We start from the raw sequence: 24,149 nt of genomic DNA on the forward strand, positions 1-24,149 counted from the left end.
AAGACTTAACACCAAGGTCAGCTCACTGCAGACACGCTGAAAACTCCCAGCCAATATGGTACCTCTGACTTTCTTTGTGTGTTTCACCTACAGTTAAAGATGGCGTCTGTGAACTTGATTATTTATTCATGTATTCTTTCTAATTTTACCTGAGCTGCACTACCCTGTGCTGACTTTGCAATGTACATTAAGGTGCCTACAAGATAAACGTCGGGATCGATAAATATGATCTGGGAATCGAGCAGGAGTTGTAACTCTCCCTAATGGCTCTGTGTGTATTGATTGAAGAAGTATGGTGGGAATGCACACGCTGTCAATGGAGCACTCAAAGGTAAAGATAGACAAACAGGAGACAACGACGCTCAATTGGTTGGGTCCAAAGTATTTTTGAGGATCCGAACAAATTCTTTACCGGGAATCTGTTCTCACGCTTCTCTGTGTCGCTTTTTAAAAATGTTTTCCCCTTAAACTAGCAGTGATTTGTTCAGTTCCAGCATTATGGGATTAAGAGACTATGTGAATCGGCAGCCAGGTAATGAGTGAGGGAGAAGGCAGAGAATAAACCTCTCATGCCTTCAATGCTGCTAAGCTGGCTAAAAATAGAGGCAAAGGAGAAGGATTGAGAGAACCGGGGTGGACAGAAAAGATGGGGGGGATGGAGGAAACAGCTGATTTGAGTCGCAGCAAAGCAGGTGAGGAGGGATTAACCAGGTGACCTTGGCTGTCAGTAGAACAAGTGTGGCACGTTAAAGGCACTCAAAGAAACATGCATCATTCATCCACCTTCATCCTGGGTGCTCCTTGAGCCTGACCTGACGGACAAACCAGGCCCATTATGTGTATAACAATGATGAGCATGTTTGGCTGTATGCTGTTGGCTTGGTTGGTGAGTACACCCAGACACACACACATTTATAGATACAGGCCTGACAAGGCTTAGGACACCTTTGATGACCTTGAATGTTTATTCTGAGAGCTGCGAAGAAATACAGATTAAAGCAAACTGTTAAGATTACGCAGCAATCTGACAAAGTTGGATCATATCCCCTTCAAAGAGAATAAATAGAATTTGGCTCAGTGCTGCTGCACTGCTGCTTCATGTGGATTTAAGAGGATGACTGGACCCCTACGGAGTCTATAGTCTTTCATGTGCTGATAGCAAAAAAAGTAGTGTTAGAGTAGATTATAACTTAAACATCCTTGGCTTGTCAGATAAACACTCACAAGTTCGTCACCTGTTCTCAGCCTCATTTCTCTCTATCCCCCTCTTTTTTTTTTTTTACATTTTTCTCCATCCCGTCATCATCTCTCAACGGGGTCTAATTCTGTAAACACCAGGCCAGAAGGACACACTGTGTGAGAGGAGAGCAAGAGGACGAGGGAGGCACGAACGCTGGCACCATGGTGAGTGTCACTGTCGAGACGCCCTCGCAATGGGAAAGGCATGCGAGTCTGCAGAGGAGTGGAAAGAGAGGGGAACTGATAGAGCGGGTGGAGTAGATAACGGGCACAGGCTAGGAGGCGGAGGAGGGAGAGGGAGAGAGAGAGAGAGAGGCTTTGGGGATTAAAGAGGAGATGAAGGTGGAGGGCAGACAAGGCCAACGGACAGCTGGGAGAGGCCCAGCTCGGCTCACATCGGTTCAGATTTGTATGTTAAATGTTTCTCAAGGTCCTCACTTTGAGAACGTACACATCTGGTCATCAAAATGATTTACAAAAAAAGTTACATGCTATAGTATTAAAACAGCAATGTAGGCAAATGCAGCAAAATGCATTTAGACCGATTTAAATGAGTCGAGTAAGGCTACAAATATCTGTCAAAGACTTGAAGTGTTGCAATGTAGAGAGACTCGTGTTTTGTATCAAAGCAAAATAAATATGGAGCATAGTGTGGTTTTGGATGCAATGGTAAAATGTAATATTTAAACACACTCAACCCCATGACCGAAAACTCACCCAGAACAAACAGTGTCATCCGGGGACAGACAGATTTGATAATGGTACTACAGTGGTATTCAATATGACAGCACTTTGCCCTCCACATGCCCAAGGCAGGAGCCGCTCTGGCAGATAGTGACAGCAGCTACATTATGTTTAGTATTTCTCAGCATCCTCCAGTGACGTAACTCACAATTCTACGTACTGTCCGGTTATAAAATGATCTCCTTTGTGTTTGAAGGGCAGGTTTTTTCCATAGTAGCATAAATGATTTAGTGACCATGTCCACAAGAAATGTATGCGGTGATGAAATGTAACTAAGTACATTAAATACTTGATAGTACTGTACTTAAGAGTATAGTGATTTTACACATTAAAGTGTGCTTAAAGGTATCAGCGACTACTATTAGATATGTGAAAAAAATTAGTATAAAGCCTTTTGCGGCTCCAGAGGAAGCTGCCTGTAATCTTGTAAATTGCCTCCAGTGATGTCACCCAGTGGCTTTGTTGCATTGTGGGTAATGTAGGCACCAGGTTTTTGTAAGGTGTAAGAATGCGTGGAATACAAAAGGTGGTATCTCTGATGAGTCCAACAGTGTTATAGGAGTGCGATGTTAAGTTCAGGAGTGCACTGCTTTTCAAAACTGCCGCCTTACCACCGTACCCACAATGCAACTTAGCAACTGAGTGACATCACTGGAAGCAGTTCATCAGATTACACATAAAAGACTTTATACTACTCCCTTTTCATATCCAATAGTTTATCCAGATATCTTTACTTTTACTCAAGTATGACTTTTGCGTACTTGATTTTATGTTTTATAAACATCTATGTTTTTTTGGAATATCGAGCACAGAAGAATAAGCAAATTATCCAAAAGTACAGACTAGTCATTAAGGCACTGAAGTTACTCAGTAATGTCAGCAACAAAGTAACGTCACTCTCTTTCTCAAGTTTGCTAACATTAGCCATCATAAACCCAAAGGTGTCTGTGTGCTAAGCAGTTTTATTTCCCCACATGCAGTGGTGATGTAACTCACACATTTATATACTGTATGAATATAAAATTATCAAATTTGTTATTAAAAAATGTATATTCAGTGAACTGGTGGCAGTTTCAAAGATGAAATTTACCCAACTTTTGCTAACATTAGCTTGCATTAGCCATAAGCTACTGTTCATACCAGACTAAACCAAAAACAAAAAACCCTGAAGTATCTTAAATTTAGCAACTGTGTGTTTTATTTTTGGGGAATTCACCTCTAATTTGTTGCCTCTGAAAAAACTGCATAGTCACCCCCTAAAATCTTTTTTATTACAAAAAATCAATATGGATTGCTGATAAAATGTATAATATCAAAGACTGTTTATGCTTGTTGGTAGTATTGGGAGACATACGATACAAATATTAGGCAAAAGACAAATTAGGTCTCAGTGCTGCCTTTAGTAGGTGAATAGTGAGTGTATTCGCATGGGTGCAACCGTGTGTGTGTGTTTGTGACATTTGCAGCGTGTCTCTCCGAGGCGGTCGTGATGCCAGCTGGTTTAAAATGATGCTTAATATTTAATGCTCTCAGCTCAGGTTGCATCATTCTTCTGTAGTTGCTGGATGACTCGCTTTAACTGTCTCCACATTTTCTGATTTAAAGCGATGAGATGTCCAACATGCCCTTAAAATATCTTTCTTGGTGAGCTCGAATCTCTGTGAAGTCGCAGCTGACAGCTTTTTCTCCACAATCTTAGCCGGGTTATTATCGGCAGAGGGATGCTGACTTGTGCAGGATCCTTCCTGTGTGTGAGAGGATAATGTGACAGACAGGTGGCTCTTACCAGTAGGTGATTTGTTAATTTTTAACAAGGGGGTTGCCCTAAGCCTAACCCTAACTCCAGGGTTCAAAATATATCTGTAGAAACTTTGAAATATTTTGTTTTCCAGGCAGATGCCACTGAATGATCATAGAAACATTATGGGAATACAACAAGCAGTGCGTCTCTATGATCCTCATGCTCTTCTGTGATGACATAATGCTCCTTGTCACTTTAATCATGAAGGTGAAATTACAATATTGAGTGCACTGGCTACGATATAGTCATTAAAAGATTACAAATCTGTGTGTGACTTTGGCACCACAGACGGTACCATGGATTTATCGATACACAGCACAGTTCAGCTGCTGTACTTCAGAGTCATGGTCGGGATCATAGATTCTAACGTGCACAGACCTCAGTCAGAAAAAGGATCAATGAGTCAGGCAGAACTACACTAACACATTCAGCTTAACAGCCCCTCTGTAGCCGACCGGCTGTTACATTACACATTTCTCTCCTCACTCCTCTGCTTATCTGTAATGTCCTTCTGTACCTGCAGTGCCTCCTAGTAACACCTTTCTCCCCACATTCCTTTATCTGTTAATGTTCTCTTTATTTCCGTTTATTGTGCTTGAGTTAACAGGAACAATGGTAATTTTCACCGTGCCCAGCAACATGAGCGTCCTCTTAATCCAGTCACGTTGTGCTGAGTCTCAGCTCTTGTCCATTCAAACAGGGGTGTGTCTTCTCTCTCCTCCAATCACAGCCACCAGGCCTGCACTGCAGATGCAGGCAGAGGGATGGTGCACACAGATGTGGACGTTCTTGTCACGCTGTTGTTAAGGAGGTTCTCCACCTGGCCAGGATGAGGGGGAGAGGGTTTTATGAGCTTTTGTCGTCATTTTCAACATGTGGACATGTTACAGCAGAGGAGAAATATGCTTCAGTCAGCAGGACGAGGTGGCAAATAATGGGGTCATGAAACTACCCTTTAGATTAATCCTTGGTGGTAATTCATCCTCGTATGATGATGATGATCAATCACATGCAGTAAAAACTGACACACATGAACAATGACGTCATAAACCACACTGAACCAGAGCGTACGGTCGTGACTGATTTTTTAATTTAAAACAAATATTAGCTTTTTGCTATTTACTAATATTTGCTAATATATGACCTTGAAGGTTCACTGTTGAGCTTGGGAACACATGTGCATTTAATAACATAGCGCTTTCGATAATTTCTCACAGCCTTCTTAAAGGATGAGTTCACCAAGGAATGAAGGTTCAGTTATTTTCCACTCACTGCCATTGCCAATGGGTAGTCAGGAGAGGTTTCTAGATCAATGAGACTTTTTGGGAGCTTCACTGCAAAACAGTGCTGTAGCATTGTCCTAAACAACTGAAGTAGATTTTTTCTAAACCTAAAAAGACACCCCCCCCCCCCCCCCAAAAAAAAGGGTCGTCCTGCTTTATCCAAGTCCCAGATTGTTTTAGACATGATTGACGCTCTTGACACTTTTAGTTTAGCAGCTACAGTTTCAGATTTTCATCTGTAAATGGTTTAAATGTCATCTTTTCAAATCAATTTGTGATTTCGGGTCTTCCAAGGACTTGGATTATGCTGGAGGAGCTTCATGGAGCTATTCTATGTTTGTTTTTTAGTTGTTTCTTTTACATTTTCAAACAAGACCCCATCTACTTCAGTTGTTGGGGAGAATGCTGCAATGCTGTTTTTTTGTGACGCTCCAGAAATGAACTGTGAAATTTCACCTAACTCTCCATTTGACATGAGCATAGAGAGCCAATGTCATTTGGGTTGCCAGGTTGTGTAAAGTCCCTTTGGCTGGTGTTTAACTTTTCTATTAGGTAATAATCCAGTTAATAATGTAATCCAGGCGAGCCCTGGTAGCCCTGATGGTTAAAGGAATAAGATGCTAACTGTAATATCTGTGGTTTGTTTTTGGCTGGGGGAGCTTTTGACATTTCAAGACAAGAATGCCACAAAAGATAATCTAAAATTAATAAACGCTCATGGGGTTCCCACTTCCCAGTGAGCAGTCACATTTGCAGCCACAAATGCTCATTAATTAAAAATTAAGCCTCCATTTGCAAAAGCTAAAAAAAAATTTTAGTAGAATGTTTACAGCACAAACCGACCAATGTTTTACATCTGGCAACTCTAATGTTCTTATTCATACTAATTATGGACCATAAAAACGTAAATAAATTATGTATTAACCGTGAATAAAGCCACTGGTTACAACGTATAAGGTTCTATAAAGGATGTGCTATTAGAAAATAATACCTAGAGATTTTAATCCGTGACAACTTTTGGTTTACAGATGTTTGTAAGTTATTTCAAATGCGTTCTGCCGAAGTACATCCTGCAAACATTTTACTCTCCTCCTTTTGCTTGCTGGACATTTTCCATACAAACAACACTAGTGGGTTATTGGGGTACAGATGGGTAATAAATTAAAGATGTTTGGCTACTGTGTGCTGCCAGGATAGCTTTAATTCTGCTTGGCACCGATTCTGTAAAGTCTGTGGATCTGTGGTAGTTGAGGGACACCATTCTTCCAAAGCGTATTCCCTCATTTGGTCTTTCGTTGATGAGTGCTGTCTAACTAACACTGTCTTCCATTATCCACCTGCTCAGTTGGATCTAGTGATTGTCAAACCCACTGAAATATGATTAACATCACTGTCATACCGATGAAACCTTCCCTGACCTCTCAATCTTTTTAGGAAGCATTTGCAGTCATGATGTTTCTGCAATCATGTATTCATCCTTCAGTGTCTGCACCCGCCAAACTTAAACAAATCAACCAAAGAAGTCACTCGAATCAGACCAGAACCATTCATTAAAATAAATTGACACAACACAGAGAATTAGTTTAATCTGGACTACTTACAATAGAGCGAGCCCTCTGCTAGGAGACACAGACAGACCCAATCAGCCGGGGTTACTTTATGCTTGATTATGTGTGTTTGTGACTGAGTGAGTAAATGAGTAAAACCAGCCAGTCAAGGCCAACACACCACCACAGTGCCAGATGTTTCATTCCCCAGCGATGACACAACATTTGAACGACTGAGTGCCTCTTGGGTACTCGACCAAACTACCCCTCCCTCCCCATCATCCCTTAGTCCATTCAATCCCAAATCACATTTCTGGGCACACGTGCAACCTCTCTGTCTCGAACACACACACACACACACACACACACACTAACATGCACTCTGACACACACTCACCAACGCATTCAGATAGCTGTCAGGGGAAACACTTGAATAACGGCGTGTTTTCACAGAGTGATGAATGACTCGACTGATCATTCGGTCAGAGTAAACAGGCCTTGATTTAGTGGCACGATGTGTTAGCATGTGCTAGCTCACGCGCTAATGAATGATGACTTATTTGCGGGTAAGAGCTACTCAAGTTAATGAGGTGTTAGTGTATGTGTGTGTTGTGTGAGGGTGTGTGTGCGCTGCCTGTTAGCCTGCCAGGGTGTGTCCAGATGTTCGTTTCAATTTGATCAAGCCTGCGGCCACGCCCACAGTCCTCCATAATTCTCAGGGATATCAGCTCACCACAGCTGGAATTTATCAATGAAATCTACAGGCCTAGTCAGCAGATGTCACAAGGGCATGGAGACGTCTGTCCTGATTATATTCATGTCTGTTCCTCAGTTCTGTTGTCAGGCAGAGATTGAGTTTATATTCATCTTCATATTAGTTGCACACCGCAGGTCAACAGTATGTAATACAGCAGAACTTAATCCTGATTGACCTCTGCCACCGCCACTGTCTGCAGGCTGGATAATGTGGCAAATACAACAGGACGAGTCAAACAGCTGGACGCACATAACAAGTGGTGCAACATAAGAGTTGCCAGGTGCTCAATATGGGCTTGTACATAAATACTATTCATTTTTTGCCATCCAATGCAAAGCTGTTTCTGTTTAACCAAAAAACAAAACAAAACAAAACAAAATCCTAAATAAAGCCCAAGTTACTACATTACTCTCCCAGTCCTTTCAATTGTATTTTATGGTTTATATCAGGGGATGGACTAATCATACATCAAATACCATGAAATGGGTTTGAATGTTCAAGAAAAAAACTATTGAGGAAACTCTCACTTTTATTTCAGTTAAATGTATTGCAGCATATAAATGATAATAACAACGAAGGATATGTTAATGCACTTTTATTTAGAGCTGAAAATATAGAATGTCTATTGAGATCAATTCACAAGCCACTTCCAAAAACGATCGGGACGCCACTTAAAACCTGAATAGAAAAGTGAAAATAGGAAAAAAAAAAGACAACGTGTTTTATCTTTAACCTTATAAATGTACTGTAATCTAAATATCTGCTTATTCTAAATTTGATGCCAGCGATACGTTTCAAACTAGTTGGGACAGGAGCAAGACAAAACTGGGAAAGTTGTTGAAATGATGAATCATGAAACACCTGTTAAGAGGTTAACAGGTCCACTGGTAACAGGTGATAGTAACATGAGCGGGTGTGAAAGAAGTATCCTCAATAGGCTTATTCGTTGACAAGCAGGGACAGGGTGAGGTTCAGTACATTCTGAAACACGTGAAGGATATTACTACAGTTGTTGTCGTTAAAAACAGGTGTCTTTTTGCAAATGATTGCATTTTTGGAATGTTTTTGTTTTTGTTTCGTTTATGCTCTAAAATGTCAGAAAAAGGTGTTGACGTAAAGAAGCACAGGGTTACCAGTCCAAAACCCAAAGATGTTCCATGTTTACGTCAATCTCACTGATACAAAACACAAAAAGACAGCGAAGCACAAAAAAAAATACTGAATTTTTTCCCATGTTTGCCTCTAAGAGCATCTGTTTATGGTGGAGTCACACTGTCCTTTCTCACCTTGTTCCTTTGAGGATGTGAAGGACCTGTGATGTGCTGTAATAACATGTCTGTAGCAGTTTAAATGGAAATGTGACGATCCCCTAGGCTTTGCCAAGGATAAGGCTGTGTATGTTGTGAGTTTGTGTGTGTGTGTGTGTGATGTCCTCCCATGTGTTGGCATGCATAACCTTGGGAGCTAACCTTCCTCTAAGCATCATGGGATGGCTCAGAGGACAGGGAATTAGCCAATCAGCCGTTAGGGTCACCCCAGTCAAATAACCCTGGAGACTCGCTGCCTCCCATCCCCCCCTTTCCTTTCATCTCCCTCCTCCTCCTCACATTACTCATCTGTTCACACATGCAGCGCACTCAAGATGTCATATGTGAAGAAATGCATATGTAAGAAGAAAAAATATCTGGGGCAATAAAAGTGGAGAGTAACTGACGCGTTACAGCTAAAATTAGACTCACCGTTGAGTCCGCTCGCGAGGGAGAAGAGCGAAAGGAGGAGAGAGAAGACGAGAGGGAGCCCAGCGAGGGGGAGGACGCAGGGAACGAATAGTCTGTAGAGGACACAAGATGGGGTGACATGCACGAGAGGAAAGTGCAAATTGCAACTCAAGCTATTTTTAGCACTTAGCATTTTTTTAGCGATTAGCACTTATGTAGCATTTCTGCCCAGCTGACATTTGATCTCCTCCCATTGCAAATGACACAATAAATAATGCAATAATAATAATAATGTTAATAGTATGCTACAGCTTAATAGGAAAGTAGTAAAAATGCTAAAAAAAAAAACCCAACAACATAAAGATCTTGGAAGCAAGGGCACGCAAGATGAGTCGTAAATTATTCAGAGCCTATGTACAATAAATAAAACAAATGGATTTTCAGCCTGAAGGAGAGGCTAGCAGTGAGGCTCATTTTTCTCTCAATACAGAGCTAAATCAAAGGTACAAATGTGTCACGAGGCTGTCTGACAAGAGGTTGGAAAATCAACCCTCATTCCTACAAATGGCAAAACGAACATAAGTTCTAGAAGACGGGTGGGTAGGTGTATGTTGGTAGATAAATGATAAATAGACTTTTTTAGTCTTAGTAACCACCCAAAGTGCTGCACAACCTCCACCTGCTCATCAGGAGGGTTATTTATACACAATTACACACTGATGGAAGAGCCAGGAGTACATTTGGATTTAGTGTCTTGCTCAAGGACATGAAGATTGAACCACCGACCCACCGATTGGTGGACCACACCACTCTACATCCTGGGCCACAAATAGTATCAAAAATGTGTTGCACCGTTCTGTCACATGCTTTTAAAACAAATGCATGTTCTAGCATTCAAAAATTAGACTAGACTCAAGGCGGTGGAAGCACTGCTTTTGTCCACAGGGGCTGACAAAATCAATAACGATGGAAAGTAGTTCCTTATTGCAGCTTTAAAGATATAATATGGAGGAATTCAGCATTGAAATGTGTAAAAACAGCTGGCCCTTTATGTATATATATGTTTTCCTGAGCAATGGTGGTTGTTTGCTTGTTTATTCACTATAAGCCGTGCCATCATTTGGGGTTATTCGGGTTACTCACACATTGTCATCCACCCCCAACAGATTTCTTTATTGTACATTACAACAATTTTGGACACTCTGCTTCTCTCTATTCTTTTCTCTGTAAGATTAGGTCTGTGAGGTAAAGAACATTTCTCCTGTAAGTCCAGTCAGCAGTCAACATTGCTGCACAATGGAGGTCACATTTGCACGTCACTGCTGTAGTCAGGCTGAATAACAGGAGTGAAGATAAATCCACATTTTAATCCCACACGTTAAAAAGTAATCTCTGAGCTCTCCTATTGTCAATAAACAGCTCCGCAAATTGGCGGTAAAGCCACTCGCTCATTAATATCCAGCAGTAGACCAGAGGCTCCTGGCAGGAATTCAAGGTATAGTACTGTGCGCTGCACTGCAGTAGTCCAGCCCTGAGGTGATGAATAGACCAGCTTCTCTGCGTCAGGTAGAGATAAAATGGAGTGTAGCTAGGCAATGTTCTCGAGAAGATGAAAGGGTGTTGTAGAGACATATGTGATGCATATTGCATACATTATCACCTCTACTTCTTCCTTAATTTAGGTTCTGGTACGCCTGTTCAACTGAACGTTTGGAGCATTACCTACTTGCATTTTACAAACGCCCCTGTACTCTGAACATCTTGTGTGGATGTTTGTGTGCAGCGTGTGACAGATGAGTAATGTGATGAGGAGCGAAATGAAGAGAGGATGGGAAGGAGGAGGGCTGGTAGTTGCCAGGGCAACCTCCTCCAGTCTCCAGGGTCACTCGGCGGGGGTGACCCTGACAGCCAGCGTTTCCCTGCACTATTCAATACTACACCTTCCTGTCACTGTTGAATGACGAGCGCGTCAGTCACGGTTGATGTCATACGTACAGTGCAGTACAGTACAAGCCATACAGATAACATGGCTCTGGCAGACCATCAGCTTACATTTGGGCTACAGCTTGTACTCGCACGTGTGAGTGCGCACAGAGGGGACAAGGCAGTGGCCAGTGGAGAGCCAATTACCCAGTCACTTACACACACTCAAATACACACTCCACACTCCCACTGAGGGAACAGTGTCTGCGAGAGTCTTACAGTAACGAGCACACAGCAGCCTCTTTCTGTCAGAACAGAGCTCAGGATAAGGGCATGAATACACATGCCGTGGACAAGCCTAGGGGACAGGAGACGCAGAAACACACACATGGACACACACACACACACACAAAGGGATATTTATGCACACACAGCTGACAGACTCTCAGAGAAGACAAATGAATTACTAAAGTTAGCAAGCAGAATAGAGGCAAATTGATTTCACTGCAGTCTTTACCTTTTAGTTCTACGTGTGGTAGTGTGTGTGCGTGTGTGTGTGTGTGTGTGTGTGTGTGTGTGTAAGAGAGAGAGAGTGTGAGAGAGTGTACTTGTCACGTGAGTGGTCAAAAAGGGAGGCACCGGTGGGGTCCGATGTCTGAGGTGACTGGGTGCAGCATTAATGAAAACATTGCTGAGGTTGCCTAGCTAGCGTAGCGTCGGGCTAGCACTCCATCACAGTGACTCATTGGGCACAGCAGCAGCAGCAGGCCCCCATTCACACGAGCACGCAAAGACACACACACGCGCGACTTGTCCCACGGCTAGGGAACACATCCTCACGCACACGGTGCATGCGTAGATACGCTGACGCACACATGCACCAACATATTAGAGACACACTGGGGCCTTAGTTTCTTTGCAACTATTCATCGCTTATGTACACAAAGGCAGACACACACAAACATATCCTCACTCTGTCATCGGTAACAGAATGGGGCCACACACACGGCAACACATCTGGTGGGGCCACGGCATTACTGTGCCTGCTGCTGACACAACATACGGAGCAGGCCTGGAGACCGTACTTGGCTCTCTGCAAATGAACACATCGTGACGCTGTTGTCGAGATTAACTAGTTTATAATCAACTTATACTGAATATTGGATGAAAGAATGTCTTTAGAGGCCTCGTCACTCACTCAACTTGAAGTGTATTTTCACATACAAGAAATATGACGAGGAACAAAAGTCAAGAATCATAGATAAATTGGAATCCTATCCTACGCTCTCACTGAAGTTACATAGTGCAGAAACAAGTGATGGGAGGGCGGAGTGGCTGAGACAGAGACAATTCACCCTATTACAAGACACTGTGCTGTCAAAATGATTGGGGAGCTGTTATTTTAAGGTAAAAACCAAGTTACATAATGGTGCTTTAAATATATCTCTTTGTGAAACAAAAGAGCTGTTCACTGTTGTAAGAGGATGGAGTGTGCAGTATATTGACCAAGAAGTGAGCAGATGTTCACTTTTTAAAATAATACATTTAAATTTAAATACATTTGAATAAGAGCATCGTAAAATTATTACAAACAAGCAAAGTGTCTATGGGGTGGGATGAGACTCAGTATCAGTGAAGGTGCATGAGTCTAGATTACACAAACAAAACATTATCTTTAACTAAATTGATAAATTAAAGGGGCTGATAGGTGGATTTATGTATTTATTTTACCCTTTGCACAGAGAAAGGCCATTTCTTTCCCCTGATTCCAGTCTATATGCTAAGCTAAGCTAACTCCCCCCCCCACATGAGAGCTCTATCAATCGTCTTCTCTCACTCTCAGCAAACAGTCAGCAATCATTCTTAAGTTTCAACATTTCATATAAAGGAGTCTTTTCATTTCGCTGGCCAAAGAGTCTTAAGAAATCCTAGTCTCTTTTCTCTATTCAGAGCCCTATTCTCCCTCCTCCTCTTTCATTCCTTTCAGAGAAATTCTTATGCAAGAGTACGAGCGTGGCACGCTGTCAATTTAATCTGGGCGGGATGACGTCCGCGTGTCTGTTCCACAGGGAGCGAGGGGAAGAGACGGAGAGGTGGAGTGAGGCAGAACTACGAAGCTGAACTTTTAATCCTCTTAGTGTCCTCAACTATCTATCTCTCACTCATCTGTCTGCTATCGGTCTGCATCAAACTACCTTTCTATTTATTGCATCCGTCTCTCTGTTTCATGTGGTGCTAAATTTACTTTTGCGGTAGAGATGAAAACATGTTACATCTCTTCTTGCCATAAATTTTCCTCATTTTTCCATCTTCATCCATCCTCCCTGCACTCTCTAAACCAGCCCCTCTTTTACTCTCCTTCATCATCCCCTTCTGCGTGCTCTTCCCTCTTTACCCTCTCGCCATCCCTCAGCCCCCCTGCAAGGTCGTTCCCAAGGACGGCCTGCTCCCAGCATCCCCCGCCTGATTGGTTGATAGGTATTAAAGGGCCAGCAGCCCCATCAAGCACATGGCTCGGCTCACTCTATGCTTCACCGCTGTCATCATTCCCACCAATCCTGAGGGTGCTCACTGTACTCCCTCGCACGCACACACACACACACTCGCACACACATCAGCAGCAGCAGCTCACATGTGCATGCAGCAGTGAATCCAAAGACACACTCAGCTGACACAAGATGCTGAAAAAATATCTGCCGTACTCACATTCATAGACTACCCCCGTCTCCTAAATCAGGGTTGGTGCTGCTTGCTGCACTCTACACGACAGGTCACTTATCAGAGTGACAAAGGATCCTTGCCTGCAAATACGCCACCGCGCAAAGGCAATGAAAAAAAAACACACAAAAAAAAACACCTGACCCATGCTTACAGTCTGAACCAAGCAAACCCACTCCTTTACGATAAGTGAGCGTGACACGCTACAAGCTCAGCAGACCTGAAAAAAAAAAAAAAACACACACAAAGCAAACTGCTTCAGAGCAGCTGGAGCAGATAGACAGTCAGCAAAATGGCCACCACAGCGAACAAATCTGGCAAAATGTGCTGTCTGGAGTGGAAAGAGGATTTGAGGGGGCTCGATAAATCGCAACAATGAGTAAAATTTTCTGAAAAAATTCAGAGCGCAACTTAATAGGTTCTACAGAGTCCATCAGTCTCCATCAGAGGTGAAACACTCATTTGCTAATCTGCTGAGTAATCATAGTAGTCAAAAGCCATTTTCCATCATCCTAGTGACCTCATTTATAAAGCTGTTTGACATGAGGGCATTAGATACAAATGGCGGGGCAAGTACTTCGAGAATTTTGTCTCGATATTTTCATACGAGACTGGTCAACCCTGCGCTATTCATTTGAAGTTGTAGAATTTAAGTCTTTGATTTATGCCATTCTGGGACATTTTGGGAAACATGATTCTTTAGTTTCTTGTGGAGAGTTAGTTGAGAACATTGAACTCTACTGGCAATATGAAGCTTCAGGTTTAACTTAGCTGTGGACTGGAAACAGGGGAAACAGCTAGCCTGGTTCTGTCTAAAGATATAATAGTCTGCCTACCAACACATTAGTGAACAACTTCCTGGACTCTTCAGTTTCCACATCCTAGAATTGAATCCAACTGACCAGCAGTTCTCCAGTAAAGAAGCTCCATAAGACCACAAATACAGAAATGAAATATAATGGGCTAGTATAGGTTGATTTTCTTATCTCTGGGCCCAAGCTCACTTAAAGCTGAGAAACCGAACTCTCCTCGGGACTCTGCTGCAGCGCACAAACTGTATTTGACTGTATCTTCATCACTGGTCTGTCAGTTATATTGCAGTCTTTAGTGCATGACAGTTAAACTTTTATCATTTGTATTCGTGCACGGTGGAGTTTGGTCACATTGTGTAATACGCTGCTTGGCATCTAATATCAACTTGAGCAGAGGTCTCATCAGCCGTGGCAACTGGAAACATGTTTTATGTTAAACAACCTTGAGGATTTTCTCATGCTCATTCCTCGAGGCTTTTAACATTTTTTTTTTTATAACTATTCTAAGAATAACAAATTACATCAAATGAAATGATCCGCTCACAGATGCTATAACATGTTATTTAATCAGGTGTTCTGGTTTTGATTGAGATCCGTTTCTCAACAGAGACCTGAGAACCAGAAACATTCAGAGAACCACACAGCCGCGTGCAGATAAAACTGACAAAAGAGACTGGACAAATATCAGATTATCATTTATTCTTGTCAGTAAGGAAGCCCATCCCATCTAATTTTGTGATACAAAGAGCAGTGATCAGTAGGATAATGTGTCATTAATGATAAAACTTAATGCCCTGTCATAAACACTCTTTACAGTAGCCGCTGAAGCAATGACAGGGCAGCGTCACAGCACAATAATTCCCTGTGTAGACAATAGAATTGGCCAAAACATTGTTCCATGGTTAAAAAAAACTGATGGCAGTGACAGTCTGCTGTCTAATGAATATTCCTGAAGTATTTGTTTGATTCAGACACAGCGATACAGGTACCCTTTAAAGTTTTAACAGCAGAATATCAGCAGATTAGCATTTATGAAGTCTTAATGGACGTCTGAGTTTGCTTTAAGTGCACAGTGACAATAAATACCTACTTAAAGGCAGTTACAGAAAATGGAAAAACAAGTGGATGGATGTTTGCCTCTTAATGGCCTTGCTGACTGAGCGACTTTATTAAATGCTCTTTAGTTTCACTCAGACATCTTTCAATCATCACTCTGTTTTTTAAAAAGAGGTTATATTGAAACCTCTGACTTAGCAGCTGGTGAGCTTTTCTGCGAAACCTATTCGTACAAAAAGAAAGGAACATTTCAACAATCCGGCAAGTCAGAAAAGAATTTCAGTGTGACTCCACATTGCAAGCGTGGTTTTCACGATTCTTTGTACTCTTGTTCGCGGAGATTGCTCATGTAAGGCATGTAAGTGGTGTTATGTAGCGCAGATGTAGGTGGAGTAGTAAAAAAAAAAAAAAGGGAAAGAAAACACGGTGTTAAAGGTAGAGTGGAGCAGGGTTTTGCTGCAGTGGTGGTGGTGCTGAAAGGACAGCTAGGAGAGGAGGAGGAGAAGGAGGGGGAGGAGGAGGAGGAGGAGGGGTCAGGGAGGACGGATGGAGGAGGGGAAACGCTTTAGAATCAGGTGTACGGATGGAAATGAGAGGGAGAGAATTTACTGACACCGAGCTGAAGTCACGTGTGCATTTGGGTTCACTGTCAAATCAATTGTAGAATATCTCTTATAGGCTGCACATGGACAAATCATTTTCTGGGACTGATGTTGATCGTGCTCCTCTAGAACGGAGCTTACCCTTCACCCCTCCTCCTTCATATGTGTCCGCAATTTTACTCTTCAAATATTCATGGCAGACATTTTGTCAGGTCATAGCAGTAAAAGCACAGGTGTTGTTAATAACATGATTAAAGGTTGCATTAGGCGTCCCCAGTCCTAATCTGTGTAGCGTGGATTAGTGGGACAGTCAGATGACATGGAGCCTTAGTTAATGTATTAGTATGTCGTGTGCTTTTGCTGCTATGACACAAAATGGCTATCGGAATTCAGGGCCAGGACGTTAAAATGCTAAGGGGCATGAAGTTTCTCAATGTACCCCCTAAATTGTATTTTCATAATTCATTTTCACTGCACGTATTCATTGAACTGTTAAATTACATTTTATGTGCATTTAATTTCCCAGCATTAATATGTAAATGCTGTTTCCAATCTATATCTACACAGACAGGAATAAAATTCATCTGGAATCATGACAGGTGATCCCAGTTATTTTGGTTGATGAGATGTTCCCTCAGCGGTGTGTGGGTGTGTACATACCGTCCTTATTGATACCTCTCCGTTAGCTTTGTTGCACCTCTTACATTATAATTCCCAACATGCCACCCGACACTGAAACATTTTACACAGTGTGTAGGCTGAAATATATACGTCCTTACTGTTGTGCACCGTTCTACTGCTTTCTAACGTTAGCAGGATGTGTTGAATGCTTCAGTGGTGGTGCTTAAAGGGGCACTATGTCATTTTGGAATTTTAACATCTAAAATACGATTGAAGTAATAACACAAACTCAGAAATATTTGTTTTAGCTATAAATGAATACATACATTAGCTAGAAAGGTGGCAGGGTCCGCCACATATAAACAAAGTCAAACTGTATGAAATTGTGTTGTCCTTTAAGGTCAGTTTGTTTATTCTGTTTATTCAGTCATGAAAACAATGAACGTTTGTTTATTTAGTTTGTTTAGGCATAACATTTTATATCCCTCAAAGAAGATCTTTTCTCTTCTGTCTAAAATGTCTTTACCCAAAACTACATTGTGCACCTTTAAATTGCCACCACCACTGTTTTTTTGTTTTAGCTTTTGTTCTTAAAGCCCACTGACGCAAAGTGATTGTGATTTTGAGCTTTACATAAATAAAATTGATTGAACTGTTGTCAACTTCAGTTTCAACAGGGCTGCTCAAACTTTTCTTCCTGATAGTTTCTTTTCCCCACGTTTGTTGTGTCTTTCGACCTCACAGTTTGAGATTAGCTCGTGATGACTCATGGATGAAGTATGCATGAACATGACTATGTAGGCTAGCAGGGTGAAACACAAATACAACAGAAAAAAATGGGAATGACATTTCAGCTTCAGTATCTTTATTTGAAATTTTGTCGTACTCAAAAAATATTTTGGGGATTCCTCTGCATACCAGTCGAGGGAGTGTGGCACAGTTTGAGAATAATGGCCCTAAAGCATTCGCTGCTTTATTCTCTATTGTATGCTAAATGCAAACAAAATATACTAAATAAACATCGTGCTGTGTTGAAGAAAACTTTAACTAGTGGTTGAGACCATACATTCATTAGGAGACTGTTTACTGAGGCAAAGAATCAAGTTGGATGTAGGGATTCACGTATTTTTTATTGGCCTAAAACTAGTCAAATTTGGACATATTCGGCCCCAAATCGTTGAATGTTAAAAACATATGAAATACTATTACTATATTTAGAACTGTAGAAGGTTAACTAGACCCAGGTTTATAAAACCCCACATTTATAGAAAAAGACATACAGGACATGGTCTCAGTGTTCTGAGGAGCCCTGTTTGATTTCTGCTTTATTGTCAAATAAAAAAATGTGAAGGAAAAAAGACAATCAAGTGTTAGGAACATTGCAATATGGTATACTATAATGAAAAAAACAAGAAGGGTACTGTATTTGTCAACATTTAATATAGTTTCACCCCTGAGTGTGAAGGGTAAATAAAAATAAAAAGAGTAGACTGATTTTGAAGGAGCTCAACTGTTTCATGTGTTGTCTTGTTTTGACTCTGCCCTTCCCTCCGTCTCTCCTCTCTTGCCCTTTATCACACATCTGCCATTCCATGATAAGTAAACCTTCATTGACAGTCTCGCGTCACTCCCTCCACACTCAGTCCTGGAGGAATTTTCCACCACCCACCTGGCTCATTCCTCTTTCATCTCCATCTTATTTCTTGTCCTCTTCATCCCCTTGTCATCCCACCCCTCCCTTCTCATGCCTCACTTCTGTCATCCTCCATAACTCCATCTGCCTGTCCATCATCCATCTCCTTCGATCTCAGCCCTCCCCCCCCCTTTCTTTTTTTTTTATTCCTGTCTTCTCTCACTCTTCTCTTTGTCTCTGCTTCTTTTCCTCTGTTCTCCCTGTTCTGGACACTGTGAGTGGAACGCAGATGATGTCAGACATTTATAAAACCGGATTAGCCAGGATCACCTTCACACACCCACTCATTCACCGGCACGCAGGCACGCAAATACAACCGACACTGTACACCCCCAATCAACCCTTAATTTTGTCTGTCTATGAATAATGTTGTCAAATGTATGTGGACAGCACCGTTTTCATACTGTGGGGGTGTTGGTGTTCAAATGCGGAGAAATATTAGAGGCTAATTCTTGTATTCTTAAACCTGGGTACACGTTTTGGGATCTATTTTGGAATCCTAATGACTAACCAGTGCAAGATTTGTAACTGGTCCAGTGGATCACCTCAGCCAGCAGTTGCAAAATGGGCTGAAAGGGCTGCATTGTAATGATTATGGGCAAAAAGCTGACAGGCTCAGATTGTTGTTTTAAAGGTCTGAAAACATTGATGGAGAGGACCACTATAGAGATAGACCTTTTTGTTAAACCAGAAACAGCAATTAAATCATTCTCTTTAAGATTTTCGAACACGTCAATTCAGATCCAAACTAACCAATTTAACCAACAAATAACACAAACAACCTAAAATGGCACTCAGTAGAGGGTGTATCTCCACGACAGTCCCCTTTTGAACAATCTGAGCCTGTCAGTGGCAAAAAACTGTTTCCACCTATGAGTCATTTAGACACCAAGTTATGTAAAAATAGGGCCCTGGTTTAAAATGACTGGCCCTGCCATTTTGTGCTATAGCATAAAGCAGTCCCAACAGTGTCTATCTACAGCTTCAGTAAGGTCCTTTCTGTTTTCAACAGGGCATTTCGCCACAAATAAAACAGGGTCCCTAAGGAAATGGTTTATTTTAAATTTGGCATGCGTAGAACTGTGACCTTTATCCCCATGGGACAATGTTGGGATGAACTGAAATTCTGACTGCACACCAGGACCTGACCTCACGTAGTGCTTAATTGGCTGGATGGGATCAAATCCCTGGCACCAGGAGGCAAAATCTTGTGAAAAGCCTTCCTAGAAGAGCAACTGTAACAATACAACAACATATATAACAACACCCCGTTGGCCATTGAGTGTATGTATTTATAGATGCACAATCACATGCTGCTCACTTTATTTAAGTTTTCCTCCACCATACGCACATGGCCTATGACACTAAAACCTCATGATATACAATATTCATCTGCAGCTCTGACTCATACCATAACATCATACTTTTCCGGATCACTGACTACGCACAGTGTCACACATCCACAGGGCCCTTTGTCCCCATCTTGGCTGAGTCCTGTGTGAATGGCTACTCTTCAAGACACACAATCAGCTGCATGTTAATTAGTATGACACAGCACTGTCCAAACAAGCCGGAGTCGGTTATAGTAACAATGTGTACCCCCTTTTTCTGTCTGTGTCATATCTCTCTCTCTCTCTCTCTCTCTCTCTCATGCTCTGTCTTCCTCCCTGCTGTTCTTCTGTTCTCCTCACCGCATCCCCCTCACCCATCCCTCCATTTCTGACTCAGCAGAACAAGTCGGAGACAAGGTCATCTGACTGCTGTTGCTGTGGAGACCGAGAATTGGGGGATTTTTCCCTCCCCTCCTTTCTTGTACTGCAAGACGGGGAGGCATGGGGTGGTGTGGGGCAGGAAGGAGTGAGAAACATGAAGGTATGACAGAGGTTAAGAAAGGATACCACTGGCGGCCATTTTGGTTGGGATGAGATTGAAAAAAACTTTATCAGCAGCACCACCACGGTGACAAAGTCACCCCCGTGGGCAGCAGTGAGGGCTTCAGGATCAGATTCTCTCCGTTAATCCTTACTGCACATTTCCTTTTGCAGCACCCACGTCTTTGTACTTCTGTGATGCACAGATTTAATATATAAATCAGAATGCATGAAAGAAATTAGCTGACAGTGAGAGGAAAACAGACATTTTTGTTTATGTTGCAGCCTTAAAGCAGACTAACAGACTAACAGATCGGATTAAACCCTGATCTCTTACAGTCATAAAAACATCAAACATTATGGGCTTCAGCAAACTGTAGGGCCGCACAGTTAATCAAAATATTATCAAAATTGCAGTGAAGGGATATCAGAATCACAGACAGTACATTTTGTTTTATTATATGTGGTACTGTGGCGCTGCAGCGATGTCCTGGTCTACAAAGCTTCTTCTCCAGGTGAGAGACAACATGTTTGTTACTGTGTCACAACATCATGATTTTAATAGGGGTTGTTTTCAGTGTAAAGGACTGTTCTGATGCAAGAATTATCACTCCAACTAATCGTGAATCATATCTCAATCAGAATATGTGTCAAAAGAATAACAATCTGATTTTCTTTCCCATATTGAGCAGCCCTAAAAAATGTTTTTTTACTGAAAGGCTTTTGAATATCTTTGGTGTTTCTGTCATTTGGTAAATCTCTTGTATTGTGAGGTGTCTGTTCAGCTCCACATTCTGAGCTATGATTTAACGGTGACAAGTTGTTTTTCTTGATGGTGAGTGTGGGAACGTGGCGATCTTTGGGTTTACATGTCCAAGAGCCCTCGGAGCCCTTTATCAGCTCTGTGTGTGCGTTAAAGGTTAACTGAATTTGGCCCTCGTGCCAGATGTTTGGAGATGTTCAAGCATATGCATTTCCATGGAGGGTCAGAGAGATGATCCGGTCAACTTTAGGGGGTAAGAAGTGACACCAGTAGGGTCAGGTGATTTAAAGAAGATGAGCTATTCCAGATGGAGTGGAGATAGGTCAACTCCCCTTTCGCTTATTGGATAGATCCACTAAAGTGACCAAATGGAGGAAGAAGGTAGGCGTGGGTGAATGGACTCTAAAAAGGCCTGCACAAGCAATGAAAGTTAGGTGGTGGTACTTTGTAGATTTCCTGAGATCGACAGCTCGATAGGATTTATGGTAGAGCAAAGGGCAAAGCATTGGGCATTACTATGGCCAGAATTTGAGAACACCCAGTGTGGCCATACTGGTTCGGACGCAGGCTTGAGATCTGTTTCAATAAAGACTGCTCTATCATCCCACCCAGGCTTGCTTCCGCAGAATTCTTTCATCTTCAAACTATACACCGACACCTTTGATGAAGACAGCACAGAAACTACAAGTGCTTAAAGCTAATTTAAGAATTGTCATCTTGTTTTTTTATTAGCTACCTTCCTGTCCGTTTTGCAGTTAGCGAATCACCGGACAGGAGGTTCCTGCTCTCTGTGCATTCACAAGCAGCCAGGACCGCCTCTTAATAGAGTTCTCAGTCCTGATTGGATAAAGTGGGCAGGGATACTAGAAAGTTTTCTTTTCTGTTCTACTGCATGAGCAAAGAAGGAGAGACATGGGTTACTGACCAAAATGACGGTGATTAATGTTGCAATACAGAGCTATTTAACACTTGTTTCAATACAAATATATCACATACGCTTTAATTCAACCCTAACACCCATCTCTACATTTGTCGGCACTGTTCCACGTAATTTAAAACAAACTGACTATTTTGTATTGTTAGAAACGTCTAATGTCCCCAATATTTATTCATGTTGCTGTGCTGGTGTGTATATTTCAGCTGTATCACGCTTTTGAAAACCGATTGTCCATATACAGTCTGATATGAACACATGCTGTGTATTACATATGAATAAATCTCATTGCTTTTCATAGTGTGAGCAGGGAAACTTCCAAATAGTGCTGGCCGCCCGCAAGCAGAAGAGAGGATTGTAAACAGCCAACATTCATCTTAGTTTACACGCATTTGACGGCCCTTCCTGGAAGTCGAGCAAAGAGTTCTTCAGAAACCAGATTTGGCAAAAGCGTTAATGTAAGTGACATCCTTCCCATCCTGTGAGTGCTGAACGGGTGGGATGTGCCACACTGGGAACAGAATGTGTGCTTGAAACTCCACTCCACCCATCTGGTAGTTCAGGAAGGTTACAACAACACCAAATAACCACAAACATGATTAGTCACTGCTAAATTTCAATGTGTGCCACGTCTTTTTTTTTTTTAGTCATCAGCAGTATTTCAGCCACAGCTTGAATAATAAAACCTACTGCAGCGAAGCAGCATGTTTGAAGACAGTTGTAGCTGACTGTCCTCCAACCCTGAGCTAACCCTGTCCTGATGCTCTGGGGTTTCATGGTGCTTGCGTGGTCATCGTCTGGGCCTGCAGCAAGGAAGGCAGTGAGGCATGGAAACAATCTGCTGCAGGGACGGCAGGAATGACTCTCAGCTTTGCCTTGTAAATCAGGCATGGCTTTGCACGCATGCATGGCGTGTGTATGTATGTGTGTGTGCGTATGCAACTCAGTGACTCTGTGTTCGTGCTCTCACTGCTGCATCGTCCCTTCAGTGAAAAAGCACAGAGGTAAAAAAAAAGAAAAGAAAACCTGACCAAAGGCCTGCAATGGCAACTCGCTGCTGCATTTGAGCCAGCTTCCTCTCGCATGTCCTCCGTCTTTTTCTCTTTCACGCTCTCTGTCTGTGAATCCCTTGTTCTCTTACTATAACAGAAAAATAAACAATCTGTCCATCTATCCATTTTCCTCCTCTTTATCCACACTGCCCTTGATATGCGTCCCTCGCCATCTCCTGTCTGTAATTTCCGTCCCTCTCACTTTCTGTCTGTCTGGCATTTAAAGAATGCAGTCTGGTTTGTTGGACTAGTTCGTTTTTCTTCCAGTGTGTGTTGGTACTTGCTGCACTTGTCAATAAAACATGTCAGCAGTGTAAAATGTCTCACAAGTGCCCTCATAAATGTCCAACACATACATTCAGCTCCTGAGACCCCAAATTATAGGGCTGGAACTAGTCAGGTTTCATTCTTTGGGCTACTTTGCATCTAGTTCACACTTATCGAGCCCATCAGCTCAATCTGCTGACTTTGCATGTTCAGAACTGCTCACCTGCTGATGCACTTGCAGTCAGGTTGCAGGTTGCTGCCCCTGATGTGCAGTGTTACCTTAATTACCCCCATTTCTTTTTGTAGCTGCATTTCTCTTTCTCTCTCTCTCTCTCTCACACACACACACACACACTGTGACCGTGTGGCTGTCTCCTCTGTCTGCTGCACCCAGGCCCACTGCTGAAGTGACATATGGAGGTGCACAACATGCTCATGACGGGACCAACACGACCGATGAGACATCCATGGGTGCTTAGCACATGCACGAACCCACACAAATCCACGATATTCTGATGTTACATAGATACATAACATGATGAACAAACACAACCACGACAACTAGAATCTAACCTTGTGCGTCCATTTATACAAAAATTCAGCCTAGAGACTCGCGACGCTGCTGGCTGCAAGCCTCGGAAATCTGCAGTAAAGCAGGAGGGGCAGAATTGGCCTTCTATTGGCCCGCTCGAAGACAAGGAGGAAGCCAATTGGTCAGCGATCTCATCAGCGATGAGACGCTCCGGGT

The 24,149-nt window shown here is 42.3% G+C and overlaps 1 long non-coding RNA gene across 1 annotated transcript; it reads right to left on the minus strand.

The window, feature by feature from the left end:
* Nucleotides 1-951: 951 nt before the first annotated feature.
* LOC115566857 (uncharacterized) lies at nucleotides 952-24,044 on the minus strand. Its single transcript, XR_003981086.1, has 2 exons — nucleotides 23,975-24,044; nucleotides 952-4,604 (listed from the first exon to the last, which is right to left on the minus strand). It is a non-coding gene; the product is annotated as an uncharacterized LOC115566857 (long non-coding RNA).
* Nucleotides 24,045-24,149: the final 105 nt, after the last annotated feature.

Source organism: Sparus aurata, chromosome 17 (assembly GCF_900880675.1).
Source record: "Sparus aurata chromosome 17, fSpaAur1.1, whole genome shotgun sequence".
NCBI lineage: Eukaryota > Metazoa > Chordata > Actinopteri > Spariformes > Sparidae > Sparus > Sparus aurata.